Source organism: Numenius arquata, chromosome 1, assembly GCF_964106895.1.
Source record: "Numenius arquata chromosome 1, bNumArq3.hap1.1, whole genome shotgun sequence".
NCBI lineage: Eukaryota > Metazoa > Chordata > Aves > Charadriiformes > Scolopacidae > Numenius > Numenius arquata.
Genome location: NC_133576.1, coordinates 103,109,926 through 103,123,377, shown reverse-complemented (window position 1 = coordinate 103,123,377; position 13,452 = coordinate 103,109,926).

Sequence of the window (13,452 nt, the reverse complement as noted above, 5' to 3'; positions counted from 1 at the left end):
TCACTCCACAAGTTACTATATAGGGACCATATATAAAGCCTGAAATACACATAACAGTGATTCTGGTGGCATATAGCTGTAATAACAGTGATAATGGGGGTGGAAAGGAAAATAAGCAAAGGAGACATTCTCCTAAGCACCCTCCCTAGATAACTCCAAGCCTGGATGCAAGTGGAACTTCCGAACAGACACGTGTTTTCACCTGCTGATAATGTGATTGGCTGTGAAAGTTCTCGAATGCATTTACACTGTCAACCTTTTTGTGTCAAACTGCCATCTAAAAATACCTGAAGAGATTAAAATTTTTGTGCTTTGGCACTTCATTTGTTTTTAGAAGTTGCATATTCAAAAAAAAAAAAAAAAGCTTGCTTGGAAAGTAGTCGATAAGTATTTAACATAACTAGGTCTGAAATACCATAACTTCCATAAAAACTTGGATGTATTCTGGAAACATGAAATGTTTGATGATATATTTTGTCCTCAAGCAAAAGAAAGTTCATGAAATGTCATAGCAATGCTCATGAAATATTTCATGAAACACTCATGAGAAATCTCTCTGAAATTGTCATGTAAGATTTATGATATTTTCATGAAATATTAAGCAATGTATAAAGAAAAAAAGCACACTGAGCTACAACTACAGTGAAATACCTCATGAAACAAAACATTCATTCATGGAAAGTTCCAGAAGAACTGTTCACAGAATCACAGAATAGGTGAGGTTAGAAGAGACTTCTGGAGGTCATCTCTTCCAACACTTCTGCTCAAGTAGGGTCACTTAGAAACAGGTTGGCCAGAACCAAGTTCAGATGATTTTTGAATGTCTCCAAAGACAGAGATTCCACAACCTCCCTGGGTGACTTGTACCAGTGCTCAATAACCCTTACAGCAAAAATTTTTTTCCTGATGTTCAGCGGGAATCTCCTGTGTTTCAGTTTGTGCCCATTGGCTCTGATCCTGTCACTGGGCACCACTGAAAAGAGCCTGGCTTCAGCTTCTTCACACTCTCTCTGCAGGTATTTATGTATGTCCAAAAGATATCCCCTGAGTCTTCTCTTCTCTAGGCTAAACCGTCCCAGCCCTCTCAGCCTTTCTTCATAGGAGAAATGCTCCAGACCCTTAATCATCTATGTTGCCCTTCATTAGACTCTCTCCAGTATGTCCGTGTCTCTCTTGAATTAGGGAGCCCATAAGAGGACACAGCACTCCAGGTGTGGCCAGACAAGTGCTGAATAAGGGGAATAATAATAATTATTATAATTATAATTATAAAAGGGGAAGAATCATCTCCCTCCACCTGCTGGCAATGCAGCTCAGGATAGCCTTTGCTGCAAGGGCACATTGCCGGCTCATGTTCCAACTACTGTCCACCAGTAACCTGCGTTACTCTACCTTCTCATCTTCCTGGGTTGTCCTTTGTAAAGATCTTGTATCCTTCCATTGCAGCACTCCAGCCATGCAAGCCATCCCAGTTCTTAAACGTGAAAGCAGTTTGTTGACATAAAGCGATTTGCAATATTCCTTACAAATATCTATGAAATTGTTCATGAGCTATCACATGGAATTTATATGAAATATATAATAAAATATAATGCAAGGAAACTTCATAGCCAGTTGAATAAAGCGTAAGTTTAAAATTGTTAAAATAACTCTAGTCCTCAGAATAGGAACACTGGGCATCTGAGTCAGTGCCTTTGGCATCTGTCATTTGGAGGGAGAGAAGTTCTGTTGACTCCACATTGCATTTTAAGAATCTCCCCTACTGCACCTCCCGGGGTTCACAGGGAAGCCCTTTCTATTTTCCCCATGGGTATTTTGGAGTATGTAGCGTACAGTCATGGCACAAAACAAGTTATATTCAGCTTCCCCTTAGTCATTCAGCCTTTTGATTCAGTCATTTAATGTCAGTGTAGGCAAGACATAAACAGTTTCCTTCTGTAATCCAAGTGGAAATTCATAAAGTTTAACTAGAATTAGTACTGCAGAGGGCAATTCATCCCACTTGTATATCTTTTTTAGCCTGGGATGTTATTCTTAATTAGTTATAGAGGAAGGTTAGGTGATTACAGAGCTGAAGTCAGAGTAAATTAGTCATAACCAATGACTAACTAGCATCTAATTAAAGGCTTCATAGGTCAAATAAGCAGAGAAGAAACTGGATTATCCAAAATTGCAAGGGAATTTCAACAGCACTAACATTCATAATGTCTGGAAACAAATACACTTTTTAAGTTAAATAAAAGAGGTGTCAATTGACATCCTGAATTCTTTCGTAATGAACCTTGAATAGCACTGGTGAAATTACCAATGTGGTCAACCAACTTTTGAATGAAAGGAAGCAGTAGAAATAAGCATGTGGTTTCTGTCTGTTGTCCTGTGGGACATGAGGATCAAAAATCCATGAAAAGTTATCCACAGCCTCTGAGAAACTTTAACATCTATACACACAATCAGGACTAGGTAAAGTGTTAGTTACTGCTGGGGAGTTTTGCTAGTTTGAATCTGATGTTTACAGTGATGTTCATAATGGTGAGTGATGGCCACATTTTTATAAATAGATAGAGGAGGTTTCATGCTGACCTGGAGTTCTGAAATAAGATCTGCCCAGAGACTGAGAAAAATTTTATTCGTTTTCTTCATCCATTGCCACAGATCAGTCTTTTCCTCCTAGGAACGAACCCATAAAAAGTTTTGAACTGAGGCCACAGTTCTGTGTTCAAATGATTAGAAAAAGAGTTGATATTGAATCAATGCTTGTTTGGGTGGAATGTTTTATGCAGCACCAGGAGTGTTAAAGCTTCATTTACTGCTGTGGTTGAATCACAGCCTGATCCATGGACCCAACTTCACAAGCTGCTGATCTATGTACCATTTCTCATCTTCTTGCTGCTATCAGGCAACTATTGGTAGTCCTGCCAAAGCTCTTTATCCAAACTGACACACACTGACCCACCTTAAGATGGGAAATATTTTGCCAACAGTCTCAGTTTCCCTACTAGAAGATAAAAATGAGGATCTGTATCAGAAAGAACAGAAAAGAATGTACAGTGGAGCAGGAAGCAAAGAATAGTCAAAACTTGAGCATTCAACTTGCCTGTTGAGGCCTGTGGTCCATTAATACACACAGTGAAACGTAGAATTAATCTGAGAAATATGGACATTCCCAGTGCAAATGTCAGTATATGAACAATTTATCTATATTCCTTTCACAGGAAAGCACTCAGAATGACTGATTCATCTCACTGTAGCTTAGACGTGATTAAATGGATCATATGGATTCTGTCCTAAAAGTGGCCACTCCTTTCCATTGACCAGGAAGTAAAAAGTGTCTGTCTTGGATCTAGACATATAGAATACTGATGTCTGAACCTCAATCTGAGGTCCCCAAAATACCTGTACAGAATATTATGGAGAGAATAGCCTTATGCAGAACTAAATTTGCATTGAGCAATCTAGCCATAAAAATGATTTTGGAACATTTGTTCCATTATGACTAGTGTACCACACCATAGCACATCATCTCCTTGGGTGGACAAGCCCATGCTTGAATAAAAAGGACATACCCTAATAACATTTTCAACCCATGTAGTGACTTTCCTGCACAGATCTCCATCTACTTTATGAACAGTATTTTTTCTTGCAACACTTTAAAGAGATGAAGAATTATTGCTACTTGAAAAACTGGAGAATAAAGACAGAGCTGGAACACAGGACTCTGTATTTCAAATTTTGTCTTTAATCGTAGATAGCACTTGTATTTCTGACAATGGAAAATTATGCTGGAAAAACTTCATTTGTGAGGTTAAACCTATGCATGTGCACTAAACATGTAGCATCAGTTTTCCTGAGTGGTACAGAATGCTTTAAATCTTGGGGACAGGACTATAATAAAATGATACAAACAAAGGGGGTCTCAAGATGGTTACATTCATAAATTTGCTCTGAAGAGCTATTAAATAGAGGCAGACTGGGAATCAAGATCTTGATTCAGCTTTATGTCTGTGAAAGGTTGGCTTATTGCTGTAACAATGGGGTCTTAACTTGCTTTGTAGCAGTTGATAGCTACTGTCCTGAGAATATGGTACAGCTGGGAATAGAGCATGCAGTGTTAACCAGAGATGACTTTCCTTTCGTGATGATATGATAAAACCATTGGACTGGAAGGTTTAAGTTTTATTTCTTGTTCTTACAGACACTTCCATTATGACCTTTGGAGGCCACTTATTCTGTCTGCACTTCAATTTCTTTTTTTTTTGGTGAAATTATGCTCCACAATGTATAGATTCTTATACTGCACTCACATCCAAGTGTCTCTCAGTGCTGGGTTAAGCAATGTGACTAATGTTAGTTCTTTGTTTATTCTTGCCCATCCTGGTAAGGAAGAAATGTGTGTAGTACATTATTTTAACCTGGTAGATTAGGCAAACATAACATGGAAATTTTCGTGAGAGGTCCAGACATTCTAAGCATGCTTTGACATGCAGGATCATACATGCTAGAGATGACAAACTTTGATGGTGCTTCTGTAGGTTTACAACAGAAAAGGTATGTAATTCTGGTCTTCAGGGCATTATTTAGAGGCTTTAACTATATTGCTGAATAGTAAGGGTCAGGGGGGCCAGCTGGGTTATGTCTATGCTGCCCAGAGCCACAGCAAATTTACTTTGTAGACAGCAGATTTCATTCCCTAACTCTTGACTCCTTCAGATTGCCCTTGCCCAGAAATTTGTTACATAGGAAATGAGGCCAAAGCCAGGAAGTGACATTAGAAAAGGACAGGTAAAGGGACTGTCTACTGCTCAAATTCATCCACTAGCCTTCTTTCATTATCACAGAATTCAAACATTTTTGGTTATGGTTATAGAGTGCTTTCATGATAAAGAAGACATGATGAAGAAAGAAGCACTGTAGGAGGTAATGCCAAAAGATCCTGCATCACCTTTCTAATATTAACCAAAAGTGGATATCTGGGGAAGTGTATAGGAATGGAATAAATGTGGTTAAGCTTTCTCGGCGTAATCTTGCAGTCTTTAGAAACTTGCAGCTCAAGGAATTTCTGAACCAGAAATACTGATGTGTTTGCAGCTAATAACCACCGATGGAAATTTCTTCCATGAACTTGTATAGTCTCCACTCAAATTTACAAACCCATTCAGCACTTGCAATGTCTTGTGGCATGAAGTTCCACAGGTTACTTAGAGTGTGAAGAGCCACTTTTTCTTCTTTTGAATGTCACACCTTAGTTCTGTTTGATAGCCTGTGGTGCTTTCATTCAAAGAAAGAATAAACAGGCAATCCCTATTTATTTCTTTGCACCACTCATGACTTTATTGACTCCTATTATATCGCCATCATTTTTTCCTATGGTTTTTTTCCATGCTGAAATTCCTAGCCTATTTACACAAAACATTTAGAGGAACCGAACTTGAATATTAATTCAACGAGAAAGCACTCGTTATTGCAGGGCAGGTCTGATGGGCTGAAGCATTCTACCTCAGCTGAGAATACTGAAGCACTGGAGGTGTCACTGTTTCTTGAATGTCATTGGTACTCTCTGGCTGAGCAGTGATAAATAAATGAACCCAGATCATTTTCCATCAAAATAGGTCAGAGCCCTTTGTCAGATAACAGATAGCAGAGAAATTGTCAACCTTAATATAGATGGTAGAAATATTGCTGAGCTGATTAGATTCCATTTCAGTCACAGCTGAATCTTCATCCAACTGTTTCATTCAAGAGGTAACCCTCTCCTAGCACTCTAATATTACAATTATAGTAATCAGATGTAGTGAAGATTAGGTAGCACTGTGTGTCTTCTACATGTAATAGGCACTTGACTTTGTACCAATGGTTGAAATTAGGCTGTGTAGCATTTATATTCCATAGTATGCTTGTTCTTCCAGATCAGGAAAACAGCTGGAGAGCACTGTGACTTCCACTCTACCCATGCCAGGTTTTCCTTCCAATGGAAACCAGAACATGGTAAGAGATATAGCCAGGATGTAAATTTGCACTCTGGGTAATCCCACAGTGTAGGAGCAACCATGGTTACCTGTGTCTGGGGGCTGAAAAGAAGTGGGAAGACAGCTCTATTTAAGAATTAGTAAATCAGTTGAACTGAGGTTCAGATTCTCATCTATTGGTCTGAAGTAGGAGGGGGTCTCAGAACACTTTTAGATACAAGTTGCTTCTTTATGAGACAAGATTTTATTAGTGGTACAGGGTGCAAATAAGATTGGGAAGACAAAAACATACATCTGTCTTCTATACAAGGAAGATCCACAATTTGTGATCTTAAGTCAGTGTTAACTCCATGTCCCATCTGAAGTCCAGTTCATACACTTAAAAAAATACAATATTTAGGGTTGTAGATAGCATTTGGGCATTTGTTAGGATGAAAGTTGTGTGTGCTGCCAGGATAAATTTTATTATGTTAGCAAAGTACTCAGGTACCACCAATGTGAGTTAATAGAAAATAACGTCAGTAATATATTATTTTATATGATCTTTTTGAAATCAATACTTCTGAAATCATAATATATACTGATAAATGATGAATACTTCTAATGATAACCAAAATAATTTTAAGTTTAATGGTATCAGAAGAATGAAATATGTGATTCTACTGCACTTAAAGGACTCAAGTAGCCTGAGTTTATGGCTGCCTAAAGTTTAGTGGAGCTTAATATTATTTCTAAAATATAACCTTGTTGATATTGGCAAACAGTTGTAGAATGGAGACAGATCTCAGTGAATCAATGATGTATTTTTAGATTATCACTTAGATTCAAGCCATAAGAGTAGGGACTAAAATCCATTGTCTTCTGAGATCCTATTGTTTCTCTTTATTGAAGGGGCCACAATACATACAGACTTGATAAGAAAGCCAAAGGACCTAAAAGAACTTGGAAAGTCTGTTTTTACCCAGTACAAGAAAATATCTTTCAGACTGGTGAAGAGGTATGTTTGTGGCTTTCTTCATGCTGTGTGCTGCTCACATGGACAACTTCAGTCACAAGGGCTGCTAAATTTGGGTTTTTCATTTTAAGAGATCAAATATCTTATGATAGAAAATGTAGCTTCAGTCTTTTCACCTGGGTTCTTAGTCAGTGTTGTAAAACCAACTTATTTTTTTCCCTCCATGTGTAATAGTTAAAGGCTCTAAGTGAATAAATCTATGTCCAAACAGGCAATATGGTTCAAAAGCATTTGGGGTAACTACATGACGTTTTAAAAAGAGACACCTCTGAATATTTGGACATCAATCTTGAATAGCTGAGAGCTGTAACAAGGGTTGCTTTCACTCAGTGATTCAGGAAAAGCATAGTATAATATTGGCAAAAACTAGTACTATCAAGAGCTTTTAAAGTTTTTATATGTGGACTTGCTGCAAAAACTTCTATGTGAATCCTGGGAATAAGCTGCAAATGCCCTGAGATTGCCTGGAAAAGACATGAGAGTATCTATAATTATAAAGTATTTGAGTCTCTGTGGTATCTTCTGCCTTCATAGAAAAGTAATTAAAAGTTCTAAAAGCATGAGAGGAAGTTGAGAAATACTGTGTACATCGCAGGCTGTAATTTCAGAATCTTGAGAGGGTGTTATTACCATTTAAGTCTCTAACATGAGAAATTCATTAATAACTAAATGGTGGTATAACTTTCTCAAATGTAGAAAAAATGTATGATGGTCTTATCTCAGTGCAGTGTGTGTCATCTTTTTCAAGCTTTCCAATGTAATCTGCAGCACTATTAAATTCAGTTTAAATGTAAGTAATGCTATGATGATAGTGGGATTTATATACTGACAGTAAATCAAGTACTAATAAACAATGAAGCACTGTATTGTGGTTGTAATGGTAGCAATATGAATGCATAAGCAAGAACTGAAGGAACCTGCCTTTTGAACAGTTGTTAGTCGCCTTTTTTTTTTTTTTTTTTTTTGAAAATCACTTCAACATATATCCCACGCATGACATCCTGGTCTCAAAATTGGAAAGTCATGGGTTCGATGGATGGACCACTTGGTGGATAAGGAACTCACTGAATGGCACTCAAAGGGTTGTGGTCAATGGTTCAATGTCCAATTGGCGGCCAGTGACAAGTGGTGTTCCTCAGGGGTCGGTACTGGGACCCGTGCTGTTCAACATCTTTGTCAGAGACATGGACAGTGGGATAGAGTGCACACTCAGCAAGTTTGCCGATGACACCAAGCTCCGTGACATGGTCAACTCATTGGAGGGAAGGGATGCCATCCAGAGGGACCTGGACAGGCTTGAGAGATGGGCTCGTGCAAACTGCATGAAGTTCAACCAGGCCAAGTGCAGGGTCCTGCACGTGGGATGTGGCAATCCCAGGCACAAATACAGGTTGGGCAGAGAATGGCTAGAGAGCAGCCCTGAGGGGAAGGACTTGGGGGCATTGGTGGATGAGAAGCACAACATGAGCCGGCAATGTGCACTGGCAGCTCAGGAAGCCAACTGCATCCTGGGCTGCATCAAGAGAAGTGTGGCCAGCAGGTCACGGGAGGTGATTCTACCCCTCTACTCTGCGCTCGTGAGACCCCACCTGGAATACTGTGTCCAGCTTTGGAATCCTCAACACAGGAAGGACATGGACCTGTTGGAATGGGTCCAGCGGAGGGCCACGAAGATGATCAGAGGGATGGAGCACCTCCCCTATGAAGACAGGCTGAGAGAGCTGGGGTTGTTCAGCCTGGAGAAGAGAAGGCTCCGGGGAGACCTCATAGCAGCCTTCCAATATCTGAAGGGAGCCTACAGGAGAGCTGGAGAGGGACTCTTTGTCAGGAAATGTAGTGACGGGACAAGGGCTAATGGTTTTAAATTGGAAGAGGGGAGAATTTAGATCAGATACTAGGAGGAAATTCTTTACTGTGAGGGTGGTGAGGCACTGGAACAGGTTGCCCAGGGAAGTTGTGGATGCCCCATCCCTGGAAGTCTTCAAGGCCAGGCTGGATGGGGCTTTGAGCAACCTGCTGTAGTGGGAGGTGTCCCTGCCCATGGCAGGGGGGTTGGAACTCGATGATCTTTAAGGTCCCTTCCAACTCTAACCATTCTATGATTCTATGGTTCCATGATATACAAAATTCTTTTTCAAAATTCTGGCAGGTGAAATATTTTACCTGCTACCAGGTTTCTTGAGACAACAAATTCAACACCATATTGCAATTTACTTTTCTCCAGGAGGTACAGTGCATGAACTGGTTTTGTCCAGAAGAAAAGAAATTCAAGGTTCTACCTTTTATTGTTTCAATACACAACTCACACAGCATATACAGTGTGTCAAGAGAGAAAAAAGATGTTATATCATCAAAAGAAATTAACAATATGTTCATTTATGTTTCTAGAACTAATAATCTTTATATTTAACATCTCTGATGAAAATTGAATCCCATATTTGGATGATGGGAATTTAGGAAGCACACAAGTCCTTTACTTTTACTGTAATAGCATTTAATTCACGAACAGAGATTATACAACAATTTGAGTTCGTATTTATATTTTCATCTAGTTTAAAGAAGAAATACAGATGCTGCTGTCTATACAAAAGAATCATTAGATGCTATCTTTCATCTTAAATACATGGAAGCACCAGAGTTATGCTCTGATGACAGTCTCCTAGAGTTCCGTGACCTTCAGTCAGGAAAGGTTTTCAGTGGCTGCCTAAAGGGTCTCCTGAAAAATGATGTTTTTCTCAGTTGGGGTCAAGCTGCTTTGTAATCACTATCTATATAAGCCTTGCAATATTTGGATGCAGAGAGTAAGTGGGTAACATTATCAGCATTTTATAGTTAATGAAACTGTGGCAGACCTCTTGTGAGTTAAAGGCAGATTTTCAAATTGCCCTATTTCCATTAAGTGCTTAACATAAATTATTAGCTTTTCAAAACACCTCAAGTTTTTTTGAGAACACTTGTGCATACAGTGAGAGTAAAGGGCAACATTGAAGAAGTGGTCCCAAATTATCAGACTCTGATGCTTAAAGGAAGTTGCTTAATAGCATTTTAGTGCCTCAATTATAACTAAGTACCTAGACGGACAGCGTGGATTTAACTGGCTAAATTAGAGTCATGGTACCCACATGTATTCAGTGAGGAGCACTGCCTGCAAAAGACAATGTAGAAGGAACTAATTTATCCTGGATAGTATAGGAAGTGTAAGTGACCCATCTTAAGTAAGCACTATGGATAAGATCAACCCAGATTTTGCACCCTTTGCACTTCAGTACTGTCCCAGAAGGCTTTACACCTTCAAATGCCATCAGACACCCTACAGGTAATGTGTTAGTTAGGCAATGCATTCACATCTTTGTGTTTTGGAAAAACAGCTCTACTGGGCTGCAGCACAGTCCTCAAATTATTTCAAACACTTTGAACTGAAAGCAACATCCAGTCTCTCTTTCTCACCCAGTTTTGTCTTATGGCAGCAAAACCCCAGTATGAAGCCACGAGACCGAGAGGTCTCAATCAAGGTCTCAATGAGGTCTTGATGCAGCCAGTCTGCTATAGATGGGGCTAGCTGTGAGCAGGGTGGACACAAACCTGTGTAGCCTCTTTGGGCTTGGGATCCCATGGTGGACATATTCAGCAGTATATAAGTAGATTTAGTAAACATTTCTGTTGAAGAAATTTATGGACGTGTTGCAATGCAGTTTCTTCCTGGTTCAGGAAAAAAACAGGTACATATTACATCTAAGCATCATATGTAAGGCTGAATTTATTATGAAATTAAATAAAAGAAATTTATTGTGAAATGTTAAGGATTTTTCTGCATAATCTGATAAAAAGTGTTTTGGCAATCATTATCTGTTTTGCACCGTGCATTTACCTGGAAATGTTTTTATGGGGTGCTTAGTTCATAGTTTATAATGTGTTTATATTTAACTGAGTCTTTTAGATTCTCTTTGAACACTAATATAAATGTAAAAATAGATCAGATAACTTGAATACCTGATATTTTCTTCTGGGCTCTATCAAGATTTTAAAGGTTTGTAATACTTTGCTTGTTTTTTATGGCACCACAGTTAAAAATATCTGAATATATTTTATAATAATTAATTAAGATTTAAATATAATGCAAACGATATAGCATACCTAAGGGCTAGAATTTACAGAGAAACATATCCATCCATTCATGAAATTGCCATTTCAGTTTCAACTCAAAGGTAAAATGTTAAATAGGTTAAACATTAATTCAGTATTTATTTAGAATTAATATAATTTTCATGTTAAGAATTATAGCATGTTATCAGTTATATTTCATTTTTGTTTATGTGCAATATCTTGCCTTTCAAAGCTAAATAAGTATAGAGTTGGAAAATTTATCTTAAAGCTTGATGTCTTTTGAGGTTAGATAGCCAGTCTTCAGGCCAATCTCTCCACTGCTTGCCATGATATAAACATCTCAAAAAAAAATATCACCATTTAATGCTAAATGCTAAGCATTTCACTGCACAATGACTATCATCACTATATAATAACATCTGACAAATAGGCTATTACCATCAGAGGGGAGGCTTTTAAATCAGGCCTTAACTACTTTTATTAAAGGCTTGGAAGGTAATCACTGAAATTATATTTTTTTTCTTGTGTGTTTATGCTTCTGTCTGGAGTCTGTAGAGATTTGCCAGTTACAAACTGTCTACTACCTGTTGTGAAATACCAGTAATGAGATAATACAAGCAATTAGAAAAGCATTGCTCACTCCTGAAGAAGTGTTATTGCCTCAAATGAATGTTTCCGAAGGGAACACACAATAGTGTTTCAGTGACATTTTTTTGTTTCCATATTTTCCCAAAGATACCTTTTGTTTCTTACATATCCTGTCTAATCAGTAACTCACAGGTGGCTGCAAAATAGTGCTAATGCAGTAAATATACTCCCTTGGGAGTAAGTAACATTAAATCTCAAATCCACGGAAAACAAGGTCAGTTTATGATCCCTTTATATATGATGTCAAAACAGAGTATCTTAAAAACACTTCTTGGTTAGATTTAATGTTGTGTTTCTTAAACATTTCAAAATCTGTTGTCTGTAACTAGACTTGCCACAGTGTTGTGCACTAAGGGTGAGAATTAGACGCATGGATCCCACCTCTTAGCATCCAGATGTAAAGCCTATATATGTCCCACTCTCCATGCTGTGCTGTGTGCTTTTTCCCAGCCTGAGACTCTGTGTGATGGTCCTGGCTGGTCACCCTTGTCTGTGATTCACTAAGTTCTTCTCATATGGGGAGACAAAACATGGGCTTTTGTAAGGCAGAATTATGCTCATGGCCTCTCATAAGGTGAAGCCTACCACTTTGCCCCCCTGGTCTGCCAAGGGCTTTTCTGCTGTTTTACCTCTTATTTCTGACAATACAAAGTGATCCTGAGGTTTTCCAGACTGTTAGTGATTTCTAAGACGGTAGGAAGGGTTCTACAAAGTGGTTACCAGAGATAATAATGAAATAATTTGAGTGAAAACACCACCCTCATATACACACCACCAGGTGCCCTTTTGGCTGTTGAATGAGTGTCACTCCCTGCAGCAAGGATGATCAATGCGCTCCTGCCCTGTTCTGGGAAGGTCTTCACCATGGAGTACATCTACCTTGGACAGCGAGTTCTGCACCTCGACCTGGTGGAGATAAATTCTTACGTACGTATTCCCAAGGGCGTCTCCCCACACACAGGCTGGACATATTTACACTGTATAGGATCTGGTTGTGCATCTCCTCTGGGCCCCAAGTGTCAAGTGTAAGCTCTAAGACATAAAAGAAACTTTTGATGTGTAGCTGCTTCTTCTTCTTTTTTTTTTTTTTTTTTAATTTTTTTTATTCAAAGTGCAGCACAGCTGGCAAGAGCGGTGTCTTTAACATGAAGTTGAAGGTGTGTTTTGCTTGGCCTAATGTCTGACATGAAGGTGTGTGATGGCATTTGAGGACATAAAGTTTACTGTGGTGTTGTTGGAAGACAGTGAAGGAGTGGAAAAATCCATGTCTGCTGCAGTGTTCTATCCATATTGCTTAACTAAAAAGAAAGACTAAGGTTCAAGGGTAAATTTAAGTGCAAAGTTATCTGAAAGTGCAGTTGTACCCTTCATTCGTTTTTGAATAGGTCTGTGTCTAGTTACATTATGGCTCTGGAAAACTGAAGAATGGGGTTTACGAGGCTACCAAGTGCTTTATGGTTTGTGTTGTGTTTTTTTTTTTTTTCTTTTTACAAAAGGGCTAGGTGAACTTTATATAAAAATATTGAGAAATTCAGCTCAGGAACCAGAAGCGTTTGGGATTTATCAACAACTCTTATTTCCTGGAGTTACAGTGTGAGAAAAAGTGAATATCCTTGTCTTTATACTCAGCCATACAGAACATACTTACACAAAATCTTGACAAAGTCAGTCTGACCTCGGTGCCTGGGAAGGTGACGGAACAGATCATCCTGAGTGCCATTA